The sequence below is a fragment of the Panthera uncia genome (assembly GCF_023721935.1).
Source record: "Panthera uncia isolate 11264 chromosome D3 unlocalized genomic scaffold, Puncia_PCG_1.0 HiC_scaffold_8, whole genome shotgun sequence".
Taxonomy (NCBI): domain Eukaryota; kingdom Metazoa; phylum Chordata; class Mammalia; order Carnivora; family Felidae; genus Panthera; species Panthera uncia.
The window spans coordinates 75,255,153-75,274,522 of record NW_026057586.1 but is presented as its reverse complement, the minus strand read 5'-3'; the positions used below and the strand labels follow the sequence as shown (position 1 = coordinate 75,274,522).

Below are 19,370 nucleotides of genomic sequence, written 5' to 3'. Positions count from 1 at the left end.
GGCTCAGGTCATGATTGTGCAGTTCGTGAGTTCGAGCCCCGCGTCAGGCTCTGTGCTGACAGCTCAGGGCCTGGAGCCTGCTTCGGATTCTGTGTCTCCTTCTCTCTCTGCCCCTCCCCCGCTCACACTCTGTCTCTCAAAATAATAAATATTACAAATTTTTTAAAAATTTTAAATCTGAAATATTAAGAAAATAAACTGAAGTGGGTTCAAGATTACTCCATGACAGGGGCTCCTGGGTGGCTCAGTCAGCTGACTGCCCAACTTTGGCTCAGATCACAATCTCACAGTTTGTGGAACTGAGCCCCACATTGGGCTTTACGCTGACAGTGCAGAGCCTGCTTGGGATTCTCTCTCTCCCTCTCTCTCTACATCTCCCTGGCTCATTTTCTCTCTCTCTCTCTCTCTCAAAAATGAATAAACATTAAAAAAAAAAAAAGGTTACTCTGTGACTGTCCTTCCCCCCACGTGTGTTCCCATCTGCTTTCTTGAGAGAAAGAGCTGGAAGTATACAGAGCCCAGGCACACCCTCGGGAAGGAAGATGGGCAGCATGTGATCCTTACCTGCCAGAAGTGTCACCTGTGGGGTATGTCCTGGCAAACAAAAATTGGAACCACTCTCTGAGATACTCAAGAGTTCTGAGAAGAGGAGGCAGATAGGAGAGGAGGAGAGAGAGACAGAGAGACAGAGAGACATGGAGCCAGCTGCCCCTGCAACCCTCAGCTGACCTCCAAGGACACTTTCACTTCCCTAGAGGCATCACACCATCCAGCCCTGGTCTTCTCAGTCTCTCAAATTTTGGAAGCCATCTGCTTCATTCTGGGCAAGACAAAGTTCTCCAGAGGCCATCTGGCAGCTGGTGTCACAAGTGACGGTCAGCACGTCCTAAGTAAGGGGGTGGATGGTCTAGGGAGGGCCCGTCACACCCACAGAAGCCCCCAAGTCTCATCTTAGTCTCCCCAGAGCTCCCCACACTTGCAGGTGGCAGGCCTTTGGGGGTGGTGTCACTAATCTACGAAGAGGGATACCTCTGGCCATTGTCTTGAGGAGGGCCAGACGAACTTCTCTGAAAGCCCAGATCCCTGCCAACTCTCCACATTAGGAAATCAGACTCGTCCTGGACAGGGAGGGAGCAGATGGAGGCCGCAGTCCTCACAGCTTTGGCTAACCAGAGTCACACTGGGAAACCACAATAGAAAAGAAGGAGGAAAAGACAGACTTCCCAGAAACAAAAAATGTCCAGGGAGACTTCTGGGCTGTGGGCCTTGCCAGCAAGGCCCACATGTAAGGCCATGAAGGTGCAGAGGAGGAGGACAGGGTGGGAACAGAACCACAATAAGACCCTGTAGTCTGCCTGCAAGAAGTCCACCAACCCCAGAGCTGAGGCAGCAACGAAGCAGACCCCAAGCCTCTGTGCCCCAGGGCTCATGCAGGAGAGAGGGTCCCAGGGCTCCAGCTTGACTTGGCAAGGCTGGCCTCCCTCCACCAGGCCCAGATGGTTACACCAGGAGATTGATGGGGAGGAGGGGGAAGTGTCCACCTCAGTGCTGATTTGGATTTTATTGCAGGAGGCACTCTGAGGCTCCGGGAATCCAACCGACCAGATGGCAACAGCAGTGCCCAGCCATAATGCCCAGAAACATCACACAGGAAACCTCCAATGTACACGTAGAGAATATTCCAAAGGTTTGCTTGGAAGCTGGATTTGAACCAGGGCAACGTCTTCTAATAGAAACAACTCTCTAAGGGGAAGACCTGGGTTCTGTTCTGGTAGACCGTTTATATCACTCCACTGGACACTAGGCTCTGCAGGGTCAGCAGGGAATGCATTCTGACTCTGAGGGGCCAAGGGGAAGGCCCACCTGGGGCAGGGAGCAGGTCAGCATGAGTCAGGAGCATTGAACCCCATTATTCCTCTCTCACAGGGCCTGCTCTGTGCCTGGCGGTGTGTGTGCCCTGGATGCTCCTGGTCTAAACTTTTCACGGATGGACCAGGCAGGAAATCCTGTGCTCCTGCACCCAAAGAACTGTCTGGAAAACGAGGGAGGCTTGTGGTTAACTTGACAACCTCTGATCTGAACAAGCCTGCCAGTGAGGGCTTCTGCCTATCCTCCAGTCTGCCTCTATGTCCAGAAAGGAAGTGGTCACCAAGCAAGTCGGCGAGCCGATTCCTCACCATCCGCTACTGCCCTCTGTCACACCACTGTTTTTCCTTTCCCACAGTGGAAGTCTTAGTTCCCACCCACCCCACCCTGTTGTGCCCCTAACTGCGGCGTCTTCCTCCATGGGCACCATCCCTTGGTTGGGGTGGGGGTTGCCTGACCCCATTCCATGTTCTTCCCCCACAGCTAGTTGAAGTAGGAAGAGAGATGGTAGGGGTCAAATCTCACTGACTATGAACAATGACTCTAGTTTCTATATGACAGGGACAAATTTTAAAACCCAGGCACAAAGGGTAGCCATAGCACTACCCCTCCTGGTGCCCAGGTCTTCTGAGGGAAGAGCTCAGAGGCCATGACACCCTTAAAGCCACGGGCAGCTCAGCGCAGAGTGGCAGACAAGAAGCGCCAGTGGCCTCTAGAGCTGGGGAACAGGCACCCAGGAGTGGCAGGGCCGAGCCCAGACTGCTCTGGCCCAGGAGCCTGACTCTTGAGTGCATACTTCACAGTTCCTCACCCTTCCACACCTCCCTACTATCTTTTTGGTGAAATAGGCATCATAAATGGCTAAGGGTTGGCCCAAATAATCTTTCAAGATCTCTTTCAGCAATGAACTCTAATTCTTCTCCTTCCAGGATGAGAGGGAAGGGAGGGTGAAGGGAGGCAACAGAGAATACAGCCAAAGGTCACCAGCCCAGGGCCTGCAGGCTGCACCCCATTCCTCACATGAATGTGGTTGTACTTTTTCAGAAATCTGAGGTTGTCTTAAGAAATCAAGGGATTTCAGGGGTACCTGGGTGGCTCAGTCAGTTGAGCGTCCGACTTTGGCTCAGGTCATGATCTCAAGGTTGATGAGTTCGAGCCCTGCATCGCGCTCTGTGCTGACAGCTCACAGCCTGGAGCCTGCTTCGGATTCTGGGTCTCCCTCTCTCTCTGCCCCTCCCCTGCTCATGCTCTGTCTCTCTTTGTCTCAAAAATAAGATAAACATTTAAAAAATATTTTTATTAAAGAAATCAAGGGATTTCACTAGAAAGCCAAGATTTCTGGCTTTCTGGGAGCAGTCAGAAGGGCTAGCAATACTGGTCTACTTTCCTGCCGGGCAACCACTGGCTGACACAATAAGATCTAGCTTTCCCCCTTGGCCTACTTCATCTGTGCACACACAACACCTGCCTGACCTCAGCAGGTATGTGAGTTTGCAATACAACGTAGTGTGGGTTTTGAAGTTGAACAACCTTGGCTCTGCCCCTTGCTAGCACCGCACCTCTGTGAGTTCATGAGTTCGAGCCCCGTGTCAGGCTCTGTGCTAACAGCTCAGAGCCTGGAGCCTGCTTTGTTTTGGATTCTGTGTCTCCCTCTCTCTCTGCCCCTCCCCACTCGCACTCTATCTCTATTTCAGGAAAAAAATAAGATAGATAGATAGATAGATAGATAGATAAAAGAGACACAAAAAAGAAAGCATATCTGGCATATCACAGGCACACAGTCCATACACATCATGCCTACCTCCCTCACCAGGTGACAGCAGGTGACAGACAGGGGCTGAGTGGCTGTCCCACCCACAAAGCTGACATCCCTGACTGCCCCGCCTGAGTAGGTGTGGGAGAGCACCCCGCACTACAATCCATGAGCAACTGCAGAGAAGGCACTCTGAAAGATGTCAGGCGGGCCGCCCAATGCCACCACATGGCCCCCCAGATGCAGCTGTGAATACACAAGGGCCGATCGCTGGTCTGTGCCAACAGACTTTGGCTAAAAAGCTAACACCCTGGTGCAGGACCCAATGAAAACTGTGATCTCTCTCCCTGGCTTCAAAGCCATCCCTGAGTTCAAAGACTTGCCAGGTAGGAACGTCCAGAGTGCCCTGTGCTCAGGGCACGGGGAGTTCAGCGCACAAAGCCCACAGGAGGAAGGGTACTCACCACTGGTCCGGCCCAGGGGGACCGGCCCAAGTCCATCCTCCCAGCCCGACTACCATCTGCTCCCAACAATCCAAGTTCCACGGAAGGAGGCTAGGGATGGGCCAGGGCAGTCCCTGCCACACATGCCCGTCTAAGGACTCTAACTTCTAACTGGGCCAGACGGCTCGGCCTTTGGAGCAGCACTGACACGAGCCTGTCCCGGACTTCCTCCCAGGCCCCTGAGTGTCAGGCAGGAAATGCCCTTGCCTGCTCAGGTTGGCCTGCACCTGGCCCCGCCATCCCCCTCCTCTTGCGGACTCAGCTCAGCTCCCCACCTGTGGGGCAAAGGGAGCCTTCATTCCCCCTTCCAGGGCAAGAGAGGCATGGAGCCCCCACAGCAAGGGAGCTTCACCTGACACCAGAGGACTCACAGATGACCCTCTAGGGGATGTGCAGACTACCTGAAATTATACACAGAACGTCTCGTGCGCATCCCCACAGCATTACTCTCGGGAGACAGTTCATAATATTCATGGTCCAGAGGGGTTGGGGATCCGCAGAGGTGAAACGATTGTGGAAAACAAGGGCTGACAGTGGCCACTCTGTACCTTCAACTCACTGGCAGGTCCTTTGAAGACAAGTCCAATTGCCTGGAGCTGAAGCAGCCTCATCTCTGCCTCAATCCCAGGTGACTGGAATTTCTGGAATGAGCCTTGCTGGGCACTGACCCAGGAAGTGCACATACACTCCTCTCCAGCAAAGGCACCACCATTCAGAAAGCACAAAATGGGAAGGGACGGCCCCATCTGGGTATCCAAGGCTAACCTTGAAAATGGGTGAGTTCCACATACCTGTCCCACCTGCCTCCCCCGGCCCCTCCAGCCCTCTCCCTGGGTGCCATCTTGTCTTTACCAGTCGTGTCCCAATAATGTCCATCAACAAGTACTATGCACAGATGCCATGCTGAGCACTGGGGGAACAAAGACACAGTGTCTGTCCCCAGGGAGCACTAACCAGTCGAAGACCATCATAATCTGGACAGAGGGAGAAGGAAGGAGGGGCTTTCCAGGCCCAGGAAGGAGCACAGGCAGACGTGAGAAACAGCCTGGCAGACAGAGGGGGCTGGAGCCCAGGGTACAAGCCCCAGCTTGGTGGAAGAGGAGCAAGGACCCAAGGCCCATTGTGGAGTCTGGACTTAGAAGGGCAAGCCATGCAAGGCTGTCGGCAGGGAACAGGGAAGGCAGGACCAGGCTTGCATTCTGGATCACTCAGGCAGTGTATACAGGAGAGAGGGGAAGGAGGGGGGCTTAGTTGGAGGAAGGCTCTAGATAAGACTAGGTAAAATCAATGGGACCTGGTAATTGAGCAGCTCGGGAGAAAGAGGGAGGAACAGATGCCTCCCACGTTTGTTTCCTGTGGGAGGACGGAGTGTCCACCAGATGAGACTGCAAGACAGGAGGAGGAGCAGGATGAGGCCAAGGAGGAGCATGGAAGGGTCAGCAACCGAGGACAGGCAGGACACGGGGCCACTGAGCCAGGCCCCAGGGCCTTTCTTTTCCCTTGGCCATGTCACCTATGAATCTCTTAAGGGCCCAGAAGGTACCTGGTTGGGAAATGATACGGTACTGCTACTCCAGTTTGTTCTTCCATTGAAAAACAGTGGTTTGCCCAGCCTGGCCCCCTGCAGGAGCCGTAAACCACAGGCTTTGGGGTCCTCAGAGTGACCAGTTAATACCATGGGTCCCCTCCCTTGGCCCACTTTTGGTGAAGTCTGTCCTGAAATCCAAACAGAGAGGTAGTTCCATCCCCCAACAGCGCCCCCTCCGGAAGAGGGGCTAGGCCAAGCCTCTTATCACAGGAACCAGGCCTTCCTGCCACATGAGCACACAGGCTCACCGCTGGGGCCAGCGGGCCCAGGACAAAATCTCAGGCCCCAAACTCTCAGGGAAATGCCTTTCTGGACTGGCCCAGGGCCCCAGCTAAGCCCAGGCAGTTTGCATAGACAGAGCTCAGCATCTGACCTGAGGATGAAAGGAGCCCCCAGAGGCTGGCCCCATCTCAGCTGTCATACCAAGGCCACCTCAAAAGATCGTGCCACTGAGGAAGCAAAGGCTGGTGACTGTTCTTGGCTTTCCAGCTCAGGCTGTTCGATTAGTTTGTAAGATCAGTTGGGAGACCACAGGGTGCCAAATCACAGCCAATAAACTCAGCACACATGCACAAAAGCCTCCTCCCTCCCAGTCCTTTGCACGTGTTGTTCCCTGTGCCTAGACCACCCTCTTGTCTTCTTTTCCAGGCTAAATCCTTTCTTATACCTGGAGATTCATCACAGTTCAGTTTCCTCTTCTGCAACATGAGGATAAAAAGGATCTCCTTTGGGACACCTGGGTGGCTCAGTGGGTTAAGCATCTGACTGTTGGTTTTGGCTCAGGTCATGATCTCACAGTCTGTGAGTTTGAGCCCTGCATTGGGCTCTGCACTGATGGTGCTGAGCCTGCTTGAGATTCTCTCTCTCCTTTCTCTGCCCCTTCCCCACTTGTGCACTCTCTCTCTCTCTCTCAAAATAAAAAAATAAACTTAGGAAAAAAAAAAAGGATCTGCTTTGCCCACCTTAAAAAAAAAAAAAAAAAGGAATGTGTGGTTTTCTATAAGATTCCCAAATCTTATTATGGAATGGCTATCTATTTAAAGGATGAAGGTTTGTGGCTTTTATAAATGTCAACATTCCAATTAAAATAAACACAACAAAGAGTCAGCTTAGGATACCATTTCCTTCAGGAAGCCCTCCATGACCACATTCTTTGCACAGGGTTCAAGGCCCCTCTCCTCTGGGTTCCCAAAGCACCATGCACCTCCCCTCTGAGAGCATGTAAAGCATGTATCCAACTGGTAAGAACCATCTGCCGAAGTGTCTATGTCCCACCAGCCTATGAGAGCTCAGGGAAGGCAGGAAGTGTGTCTTTATCTGTCTTCACCTCCTCACACTGAACAGAGCCCAGAACATAACAGGAGCTCCATGGACAAGTAGCAAACAAATGAATGACCCTGCCAAGCCCATGTGCTGCAGACATCGGCTTCACCGCTTCAGTCTGCGCCTCTTCCAGGCCCTTCATGAGCACTCGCTACATGCAAAGCACAGTGAGGGTGAGCAGTGCATGCGTACAGGACCCAGACCTCTCTATTCATCTAACCCCGGAAATCTCCCTCTCCAGTGATCTAGTTACCCCCACCCCTCCCCAACCGGCACCATTCTCAACTTTAAAAAACAAAAGGACGGGGAGCCTGGGTGGCTCAGTTCAAGCCCCACATCGGACTCCATGCTGACAGGGTGGAGCCTGCTGGGGATTCTCTTTCTCTCCCTCTCTCTCTAAATAAATAAATAAACTTAGGGGCGCCTGGATGGCTCAGTCGGTTAAGCGTCTGACTTTGGCTCAGGTCACGAGTTCACAGTTCATGGGTTCGAGCCCCGAGTCGGGCTCTGTGCTAACATCTCAGAGCCTGGAGCCTCCTTCAGATTCTGTGTCTCTCTCTCTCTGTCCTTCCTCTGTTAACGCTGTCTCTCTCTCAAAATAAATAAATAAATAAATAAATAAATAAATAGTCAAATAAATAAATAAACTAAAAAAAAAGGGGGGAGGGAACACTCCACAAGACTTTGTGGCCAGAACACAGCAGCCCCTTGTGAGTACTTAAGGTTTAAACTCACTGTATGGCTTGTCTAGCTTCCTCTGTGTGTGGGGGAGGAGGAGTTGGTGAGGTGGGCTGGCTCCCAGGAGGGAGGCACCTGGGCAACCCAGGCGGAGTCAGGACCTGGGACAAGGTGGCACTTTCACTTGGTGCTGGAGGAAGAGAGGAGGGGCATCAGCAAGCGACAGGGCAAGAAAGAACAGGGAGAATGGCAGCCCTTAGGCCCAGCAGATCTCCCAGCAGATCTTGTGGTGTCACGCCTCTCCCCATGGGGCAGTGGGGGCAGGAGACATATGCTGGGATGTGAAGATTTTCTGAAACGTGTGCCACTGGAATGTGTTAGCGACACCAGTCATGGGCTCTGCAGCCTGGAGTGGCTGATAACATCATTGATTATCATGACAGAGCCACAGATGAGCCGAACCACAAAGAATACACAGAAGACAGCAATGCTGGGGGAAGCTCTATGGGCAGGGAAAGACAGCCAGAAAAAAACAAGTTGTTTTGAAAAGGGAGAGGAAAGGGGGGAGAAAAGGTTTTGCAAACAGTTTTCTTGCTATCTTTAAAAGAAATTTTTTTAACGTTTATTTATTTTTGAGACAGAGAGAGACAGAGCATGAAGAAGAGAGGAAGACACAGAATCCGAAACAGGCTCCAGGCTCTGAGCTGTCAGCAAAGAGCCCGACGCGGGGCTTGAACTCACAAATTGCGAGATCAGGACCTGAGTGGAAGTCAGTCACTCAACTGACTGAGCCACCTGAATACCCTCAGTTTTGTTAATTTCTTTAGATTATAAAAGGCCTTTTTTACAAAGGAACAGAGAGTACCAGAAACAGTAAATATGCCTAACAACATAGTGTGAGGTTTATGATATACTATACACCAAAGTAAAATTTAGGACAGTAGTAACACAAAGGACAAGAAGGGGATATGACTCGAAGGTACACTGCGTATGAGTTACACCTGGATACCACACAGCAATCACTAAAAAGGTAAACCAATGAAGTATGGCTAAATAAGCCAATAGTGGAGATTAGATGGAATCCTAATATAAAAGAAAGCAGGAAAAGAAGAAAAAATAAAGAACAGAGGGTATAGGGGTGCCTGGCTGGCTCAATTGGTCGAACATCTGACTCTTGATCTTGATCTCAGGGTCATGAGTTCAAGCCCCACACTGGGCATACAGCTTACTTAAAAAAAAAAAAAAAAAAAGGAACAGGGGCACCTGGGTGGCTGAGTTGGTTAAGCATCTGGATCTTGATTTTGGCTGAGTCACGATCTCACAGTTCATTTTATTGAGCCCCACGTCTGGCTCTGCACTGACAGCATGGAGCCTGCTTGGTATTCTCTCTCCCTCTCTCTCTACCCCTCCCCTGCATACACAATTGCTCAATCTCTCTCACTCAAAATAAATAAACTTAAAAAAAAAAAAAATGCAGGGGCGCCTGGGTGGCTCAGTCGGTTAAGCGTCCGACTTCAGCTCAGGTCACAATCTCACAGTCCGTGAGTTCGAGCCCCGCATCGGGCTCTGGGCTGATGGCTCAGAGCCTGGAGCCTGCTTCGGATTCTGTGTCTCCCTCTCTCTCTGCCCCTCCCCCATTCATGCTCTGTCTCTGTCTCAAAAATAAATAAACGTTAAAAAAAAAAAATTAAAAAAAAAAAAGGCAGAGATTGTAAGACTGGATAAAAATGCAAGATTCTGTATGTGCTATCTATATGAAACATTTTAATTACAAAGATACAGATAAGCAATTCTTACCAGTTTGATATGCATAAAACAATGGAGAAAAAAAAAAAAAACATATCACACCAACAAGAAAGCTGGATTGGTTCTGTTACTATCACATGTGGTAGGCTCCCAAGCAAGAATATTACCAGAGACAAGGAAGGACATTTGATAATGATAAAAAGGTTAATTCATCATGAATATGTAATAGTCCTAAATGCATATATATCTGGTAACAGAGCTTCAAACTAGATGAAGGAAAAATGGAGAGAATTGAAAGGAAAAAGTGACAAATCCAAAATCGGACACAGAGATTTCAACTCTCTAATTAAGATCAATAACTGGGGCGCCTGGGTGGCTTAGTCAGTTAAGCGTCTCAGCTGGTTATATGCCAGTTCATGGGCTTGAGACCCGTGTCTGGCTTTGCGCTGAGAGCATGGTTCTTGGAATTGAGCCCCACATCAGGCTCTATGCTGACAGCTCAGAGCCTGGAGCCTGCTTCAGATTCTGTGTCTCTCTCTTTCTGCCCCACTCCCACTGGTGCTCTGTCTCTCTCTCTCTATCTCTCTCTCTAAAAAATAAACATTTAAAAAAAATTTTTTTAATAAAAAAAGAAAGAAAGAACCCAAGAACTGGAAAGCAACAAGACACTGGGCCAACAGACTGCTTGCTAGTCTGAGGAACACAAGGGACCCCAGACTTTTGTTCACCAAAGCAGAGGAGCTGAGGGGTGGCCACAAAGCAGGAAAGGCTCCCTTCCTTTTGCTGGGCCCACCAACCTCCCCTGGAGGGAGGGAGGCACTTCAGCTCACACCACAATCCCCAGTGGTTTGCTGGGGATTTTTTTTTTAACACATATTTATTTATTTTTGAGAGAGAGAGAGAATGTGTGCAAGTAAGGGAAGGGCAGAAAGAGAGGAAGAGAAAGAATCCCAAGCAGGCTCTGCACTGTCAGCACAGAACTCGACATGCGGCTCAATCCCAAGAACCATGAGATCATGATCCGAGCTGAAATCAAGAGTTGGACATTTAACCAACTCAGCCACCCAGGCACCCCTAGAAAAATAAACTTTAAAAGCAATGAAGGGGTGCCTGGGTGGCTCAGTCAGTTAAGCACCAGACTTTGGCTCAGGTCATGACCTCACAGTTTGTGGGTTCAAGTCCCGTGCCAGGCTCTGTGTTGACAGCTCAGAGCCTGGAGCCTGCTTCAGATTCTGTGTCTCCCTCTCTCTCCCTCTCTCTCTCTGCCCCTTCTTGGCTCACACTCTGTCTCTCCCTCTCTCTCAAAAATAAATAAACACTAAAAAAAAAAAAAAAAAAAAAGGCAATGAAGAGGGCGCCTGGGTGGCGTACTCAGTTAAGCGTCAGACTCTTGATCTCGGCCCAGGTCATAATCTCACAGTTCGTGAGTTCAAGCCCTACATCAGGCTCTGCGCTGATGGTGCAGAGCCTGCTTGGGATTCTGTTTCTCCCTTTCTCTGACCCTCCCCTGCTTGTGCTCTCTCTCTCTCTCAAAATAAATAAATAAACTTAATAAAAAAAATTTTTTTTAAAAAGCAATGAAGAGACATAAACTAAAAAGAACTGAAAATAGGTATGCAAATAAAAACTTGAACACAAAGGTTCACAAAAGCACAATAGCAAAAAGGTGGAAACTACCCAAATGTCCATCAACTGATGAATGAATAAACAAAATGCAGTATATATCCATACAACGTAATTATTATTCAGCCATAAAAAGGAATGAAATATTGATTCATGCTACCAACATGCATGAACCTCAAAACCATTACACTGAATGAAAGAAGCCAATCACAAAAGGCCACATTTTGTAAGATTCCACTTATATGAAACATCCAGAACAGGCAAATCCATAGAGACAGAAAGCAGATTAGTGTTTGCCAGGATCTGGGGGAGGGGGGAAGGGGGGAAAGACTGCTGAATGGTTACAGGGACTCCTTTGGGGGTGATGAAAATGTGCTGGGCTAGACAGAGGGGATGACTGCACAGACTGTGGATGTACTAAATGCCACAGAATTGTACACTTTATTTTTTTAATGTTTACTTATTTTTTGACAGAGAGACAGACTCCAAGCAGGAGAGGGGCAGAGAGAGAGGGAGACACAGAATCCGAAGCAGGCTCCAGGCTCTGAGCTGACAGCAGAGAGCCCCAGGTGAGGCTCAAACTCATGGACCTTGATATCATGACCCGAGCTGAAGTCAGATGCTTAACCGACTGAGCCACCTAGGCGCCCCTGAATTGTACACTTTAAAATGGTTAGTTGTATGTTATGTGAATTTCATCTTAATTTAAAAAAAACACAACACAGTGAAGGGTATGTGAATCATATGTATGCTTACATATTTATAAATGTACAGAAAATGGCTGGGAAAGATACACACCAAACTATTAACAATAGTTACTAGTTACCCCTGGTGGGAAAAGGACAAAGGACTTTCACTCCTGTATCTTTTTTTTTAATATATGTATATATAATAAGCATGTATCTTTTCGACATAAAAACTCTTACAAAAGGAAGTAACAGTATCAGATACAAAATGGCTTGAGAAGGGTCCCTAGAGAAAAGAAAGCTTAGGGGTACACTGTGGCAAGGTGTGTAGTTCTAGAAATGAGGAAAACTAGGACCCCACATATTCCCCAAAAAGGGCAAGAAAGAGGAAAAAGCACAGGTCTACTCTGCCTCTAAGTGTCCTGGACAAATGCTTTCTCCTCAGAGGACCTAAGTTTGTCCACCTATAAAACACATGGATTGAACCTTATAAACGACTTTCCGATGTTTTTACACTGTTATTTTCAATGTTTTAAAAAGCGGGGGTGCCTGGGTGGCTTAGTAAGTTCAGCATCTGACTCTTGGTTTCAGTTCAGGTCACCATCCCACGGTTCGTGAGTTTGAGCCCCAAACTGGGCTCTGCACGGACAGTGTGAAGCCTGCTTGGGATTCCCTGTCTCCCTCTCTACCCCTCCCTCTCTCTCTCTCTCAAAAATAAATAAATAAACTTTTCTTTTTTTAAGCCACAAAACTCCTTGTGCAATTGCAGTCTTTGATAAAAGTCCACTATATAAACTGATAAAAAGTGAGTCACTCTCACTGAGGAAGTTGACGGGCTGAAGATGCCCCGCACACACCCAGAGGGGATACCCTAAGACTCTTTCCAGTTCCGGAAGCGTCGGGAAGGGTCTATGGAAGACGGGATCAGTCCAGAGCCACAGAAAGGCGAGCACTGACCGATCACACCCAACAGAACACTCAGAGGACAAATCTCACAGGCAGAAGGAGCAGGGAGAGGAGGAAGGGCAGGGCAGAGGTGACGTCTAAGCTAGAGACACCAAAAGGCACTGCTACCAGCCAACAAACCAGCAAACCAAGGGTCCCTGGGGACAGGTGGACTAGGACACCCCCGGCCCCCAAGCCTGTGCGTGAAGCCAGGCAGAGAACAGCTGTCTCCAGGTCAGTGTTCCTGCTGCTCTTGGGGCACAAACAGGATGTTTGGAAGCAGATGACCACAAGTAACCACAGGAAGCTGTGACAACCACCTCCAGGTGACACTTCTCTTCTTTCCCCAGCTCGTTTCCCGCGTGACTGCCTCAGGCAGGCAAAAAGACTTCAAGTGCCGACTTCCCAAGAGTGACAAGGGGCAGGAATCCTTGGAAAGTTCAGGATAGAGGCGAGGAGGCCATCTGAGGTGGTGAGGCAGCGAGGAAATGAGGCCACCCCACTATCCCTGCAGCTCACCCCACGGGTGCAGCTAGGCTGACACTACTAAGAAATGGTAAGGAAACCACACATCCACTCATGGGGCCAAAACAGGCAGCCTGTGACCAAGCAAGAACTTTCCAAGAAGGGTAGCATGTGACCAAGCAAGCCCAGGAAGGTAGCCACGTCAGGTCTGTGAGACGCGAGTGTAGTTTTCCAGAAGCCATGGCCTCTCCTTCAAGCCCACCCCAGAGGGGCCAGCCTGACTCGGCTGTCCTGGAGCTTAGCAGTGATGAGAACCCACCCCAGTGGGTCAGCCAGGCCAGGAGTTCAGGGGTGGGGGATGGTAAATCCAGAGGAAACCAAGAGCAGGCCGTGGGACACTCCCATTTCCACCTAAGCAAGAGGAATGTTCCTGGAAACAGAGAGCAAGGAAAAGCCTGGCCGGGACTCTCTGAACCATTTCTACCTCCTAACGGGGCCCAGGGCTGACCTAACAGATCAACTGCCCCTAGAAAGGCACAGAGGCAGGCAGGGCAGCCCAACCAGTGAGCCAGCTTCTTGCTATTAGCTGGGCTCATTCAACTGACAAAAACCTCAGTTCATGGTCCAAAAAACCAAACTCTCCCTTTCTCTACTGCTCATAGGAGCCTCAGTGGCCTAGACCCATCCTTCGAGGCTTTGTAGGTGTCACGGAGCATCTTTCACTGGCTCTCTGTGACACCTCTCAAACATTAGTGTTAGATAAGCAATTAGTATAAACCAAGCCACGGAATGACCTCCTTCCCCAGCCACTTCCGCCCCAAAGCCACCAAAGAGGCTCTGGGGAAATGAAATGTCATTTAACCAAAACCCAACTTGACACCCCCAGCACTAGGGAACAGCCATTCCGTCCGCAGAGCTGCGCTCCCGGGCTTCTACCCCACGGGGCCAGGAAGAGTCCCAAATCACAACCTCCCAGGAGATAACCCATGTGAGATTCCTCCCTCAGACCAAGCTGAATGGTCAACCCGGCTCATGTGCACTACATGTTCACCACCAAGGCCACAGCAAGCACAGGCAGCAGACTGGTGAAGTGGAGGGGTGACAGAGAAAGCCAAGGCCCCAAAGCAATATCTAGATTTGTCCAAGGAGGAATCATAATAACAATCGTTACTATTTATTAAGTGCTTTAAGGCATCTCAAGAAATGTGCCTGTTTCACCGAGGCTATGGGTGTAAGGTGACGGGCCACAGTCACACAGTTAGCAAGTGGCAGTAATGATTCAGACCCTGGAGTGGCTGATGTCAGAGCCTGCCTTCTGCCCATGGCACTAGACTGCCTCCCCACCAACCCAGAACCCAGAGGGTCTCTGGCTCAGATTCTCCAGCAGAAGAGGCGTGCTGGAGGTCTGGCATCACAGTGGGTGTCTGCAGTTCATACCCATTTAATCATCAACCACCACCAAATATTAAGCAACTGCAGACAGCATAGCTGTCCTTGGCACTTAGCACCCAAGATCCCTCTCTTGAAGGGGCCTACCAGGCAGAGGGGAGACCAAAGAAGCCCCGTTTACATAGATTTGTTACACTGCCATGGGTGAGTCAAGGGGTTGGCTGGTCTGAACCAGAACAAAGCCGTCTCAAGGTGGCAGCTGCAGAGACCTTCCAGGAGGAGGAAGAGGGGAGATTGGTGAGGAGGAGGGGAGACAGGTGAGGAGGCAATTTTCTGCAACCTGGACAAAGATCCAGACTCTGTGTGGAGCTAAGTGCTTGGAAGTGGTCAGAAGTCACATCTCACTCAAGAATGCAGTTTGAGAAAGCCCTTAGATGGGGCGCCTGGCTGGCTCAGGCGGTGGAGCACGGGACTCTTAGTCTCAAGGTTGCGAGTTCGAGCCTCACAAGGGGGTAGAGATGACTTTTAAATAAATAAATAAATAAATAAAGTCTCAAAAAAGTTAAAAAAGGAAACCACTGAGACTTTGCAACTCCGTGTTTGCTATAAACCCAGGGCAGAAAGACAGAATTGTTTTTTTTTTTTTAATGTTTATTTATTTGGGGGGTGAGGGGGGGGACAGAGAGAGGGGGACAGAAGATCCGAAGCAGGCTGCAAGCTGAGAGCAGGGGGCCCGATGTGGGGCCTGAACTCACGAACCATGAGGTCATGACCTGAGCCGAAGTCAGCTACTTAAGCAACTGAGCCATCCACAAGCCCCTGTACTGTATTTATATATTAAAAAAAAAAAAAAAAAAAAAGCCATGTATAAGTTGACCCACACATTCAAACCTGTGTTGTTTAAGGGACAACTATAATTTGGAATAATTTTTTAAGATTTTTTTAAAAGTTTATTTATTTATTTATTTTATGGGGCGCCTGGGTGGCTCAGTCGGTTAAGCGTCCGACTTCAGCTCAGGTCATGATCTCGCGGTCCGTGAGTTCGAGCCCCGCGTCAGGCTCTCTGCTGACCGCTCAGAGCCTGGAGCCTGTTTCAGATTCTGTGCCTCCCTCTCTCTGACCCTCCCCCGTTCATGCTCTGTCTCTCTCTGTCTCAAAAATAAATAAACATTAAAAAAAATAAAATAAATTTTTTTAAAAGTTTATTTATTTATTTTGAAAGAGACAGAGACAGTGTGAGTGGGGGGAGGGGCAGAGAGAGAGGGAGAGAGAGAATCCCAAGCAGGCTCCTCGCTGCCAAGGCTAAGCCCCACGAGGGGCTCCAACTCAGGAAACCATAAGATCATGACCTGAGCCAAAACCAAGAGTCCTACGCTTAACTGACTGAGCCACCCAGGAGCCCCTAGGACATTTTTAAATACTACCAAGGCCAAGCAGGCCAAAATCCAACCTGTGATTCCAGTATGAAGAACCAAAAAGAGAATGGGTTTGGTGCCAGAAGATCTAAGGTCAGGCTCTAAGGTCAAGCTCTTGCATCAGGATTTGTGGTGATACTGGGTGTGTCTGCTTCCTCTGAGTCCCTTGAGCGGCAGTTACAGCTTCCTCCTCTGTAACAGGGAAAACTATCTCTCACTCCAAAGGGTTTTTGTCAGAATAGCATCAAAAATGAGGAAGCACGTGAAAATGTTGCCTAAATCTCAAAGTGTTGCACAAAGGCCCATGATTTCACACAGGCCCAGAGAAGAGAGGGGACAGTAACAGAGAAAGTAGACAATGGATGAGGCCAAGAAGAGAGAGTAAGAAGGAAATGAGCTGGGTCTTTGCTGGCGTGCAGGCCGGAAGAATCTGCACAATAGAATCCACGTCAGGGGTGGAAATATAAATTTAGGAGTCGCCAACACACAAGTGAAAAAAGAGGTCACGCAAGCAGATAAACTGACCTAGGTACCTAGGAGAAAAACAGGGAGCCAGCAGAAGCCTCTGGAATAACACAGAGGTGCACCCCCACAAAGGGATCAGAGAAGGAATCTGGGGGGTGGAGGGGTCTGTAGCGAAGTGGATCTCAAGGGAGGGAGGGGGAAATATGGCCACTAAAGGATAGGATGTAGGGGCACCTGGGTGGCTCAGTCAGTTAAGCATTTGCCCTCGGCTCAGGTCCTGATCTCATGGTTTGTGAGTTCGAGCCCCACATCGGGCTCTCTGCTGTCCACAAAGAGCCCACTTCAGATCCTCTGTCCCCTTTTCTCTCTGCCCTTCCCCAACTCGTTTTCTCTCTCTCTCTCTCAAAAAAAAAAAAAAAAAAAAAAATGGGATGCACTCTTAGCAAAAGAGAAAACATGAAAGAATGGTTCAAGCTGTGTTAAAAACAGAAAAGGAGCAAAGAAGGGATGAGGAAGTTGGAAGAGCAGGCAGGTAAAGAGAGGGAACCAGAAGAAAAAGGGACCCACAGATGGCTACATGGGGTCTACCCTGAAGGGGTGTATGGGGGGAGAGAGGCACCGGAGGTCATAACAGGTGTTGGGGCGGAAAGAGATGTGTGGGGCGAATGAACAGACAGCCAGGGAGGGTGTCCCTGCTGTGTGCCACACACTCCCGCATCCCTGGTCTCCCGTGGACTCAGGAGGCAGGAGGCAGGAGGCAGGAGGCAGGAGACAGGAGGCAGCCACCTTCCAACAGGACTTTTCTGTTGTCGGGAGACCCAGGTCTCCATAGCTCATTCGAAAGGATACACAGACTGCTGTCCAGAGGAGTCTCGGCAGTCTGAGGATCCGTGAGCTAAACCGAAAAGAGCCCCCCAGAGGCTTCCACCCACCTCCGAACTCACCCAGGGTTCCACTATTCAAAACAGCTGGAAATGTGCGCCCCCCTCTCCCCGAGAAGAAAACAGAACAGAACATGGCTGTCTCTGCCAAGTGAGTTCTGAATAAGCTGCATTCCATTTCATTAAAACAATTACCTGAGTCCCAGCCAAGAATTACATACAGCTTCCTCACAGCACCACCCCTCCCCCCCCATAAAACACACATCGTGCTGCGTTTCAAACAGGCAGAGAAAGGCCATGACGCACCACTCTGAGACCTCACTAGGAAGATCCCTCGATCCCTACCAAGTGGCCAGCCTGTGCATCCTTGCATGCCGGCAGACGGACACGAGTCTCAAAGAAGACCCTAGAGTGAAGTGCTCCCCTTACAAGAGTCTGCCCAAAATGTTTCTAGTGGGCACCAGGGCCTCAAAGCCAAGGGGGCTGCTGGCACCGGAATCCAGCTCTTTCTCCCAAACACATGGGAGGCCCAAGTGGCCCAGCCTTGAGTCAGCACAGAACAAGAGGGACCTGGGAGTGGGGATTCCAGGAGTGGGAACCTGAAGTCTGGAGAACTGGACGGCTAGATCTGGGCTGCAAGGAAGAGCCCGGGGCCACTCTGGCCCATGCTGCCCACAGGCTAGTGGTGTCCTTTTGGCCACAGATAAGAGGTTCATGATGTGAAGCAAATGGCATTTCACCCCCTCCCCCAGGCTCCAGCTGCCCAGAGGCTCTTCTTCTGTAAAGGCCTTGCTCTGCATCCCACCCAGGCAACCCTCTCCAAACTCCAAAGCAGAGCCCAGCATCCCCCTCGCCCTGACCCTGGTCTCATTAATGTCACCACACCCAAAATAACCCCGGAGGCTGCCTCCACACTGTGGAAGCTGTCTGCCTCTGGCTGGCCCTGTCCTTTTTTCTGCACAGGTCGCCATGGCTATGTGCCCCCACCCGAGCTGAGAGTTAGTTACCAGTCATTCTCATCCCAGGCCCCCTTGGCTCCTGTCTACCCACGCAGTCACCGCCTGCACAGAGTCACGGGAGGCCAAGAGTCACAGGTAAACACTTATGAACACCCCTGGCTGAATAACCCTGAGCCCACTAAGGAAAAAAGCAGTGTCTTCTTACTTTTTCCAACTTTTTTTCATGAAAGTGTCTAAACATACAGAGAAGTTGAAAGACCAATACAATGAGCACCCATATGCCCTCTACCTAGTTTCAGTCATTAATGTTTTGCCATTCTGGGGGCGCCTGGGCGGCTCAGTTAAGTGCCCAACTCTCGATCTCGGCTCAGTCCGTGATCTCGAGGTTTGTGAGATGGAGCCTCACGTTAGGCTCTGCACTGACAGTGAGGAGCCTGCTTGGGATTCTCTCCTGCTCTCTCTGCCCCTCTCCTGCTCGTTCTCTCCCTCCCTCTCTCCCTCTCTCTCTCAAAAATAAATAAAAGCATTAAAAAATTTAAAAAAAAATTTTGCCATTTTATATAAACACACATACATGTGCTTAGGAGCTCTCTCTGTGTATACGTATGTATACATCCACTTTTTTTATTCCACCATTTAAAACTGAGTTGCAGACATCATGACATTTTACTCCCAAATACTTTTAACATGCACCTAACAATGACAATATTCTCCCATAAAACCACAATACCACAATCACACAAGAAATAAGCATTAAAAGGCTGTCTTTAAGGGAAAACTTGGCCACCGGGGGCTCTGCGGGGCCTGGCCAACCACACATTCAGCCTGCCACTGGCCCAGCATCCACGGCCTCCCTGGAGAGGCCATCCCTCAGCCCCACTGGTTAGGCAATCAATTTGTTAGTTGGAAGACTCATCAGGACGTGAATGCACATTTCAGGCCAGATGTGAGACTCCCAACAAGACCCCAACTGAAGAGGAAAAGTGGACGTCAGGGCTGAGGAGGTTCTGGGCCTATCCTGAGTGAGGAGATACCCCTTTTCATCAGGTGCTTTGTCAAGGTTTCTGGGAAACCTCAGCCCCCTA

At 49.8% G+C, this 19,370-nt stretch overlaps 1 protein-coding gene across 1 annotated transcript in view; it reads right to left on the bottom strand.

The window, feature by feature from the left end:
• Positions 1-16,094, bottom strand: part of PXN (paxillin) — a 39,336-nt gene extending 23,242 nt beyond the window's left edge. The window contains exon 1 of the mRNA XM_049619249.1: positions 16,016-16,094. The gene's annotated coding sequence lies outside the window, so the exon portion shown is untranslated. The remainder of the gene's footprint in view (positions 1-16,015) is intronic.
• Between the last annotated feature and the right edge of the window lie 3,276 nt (positions 16,095-19,370).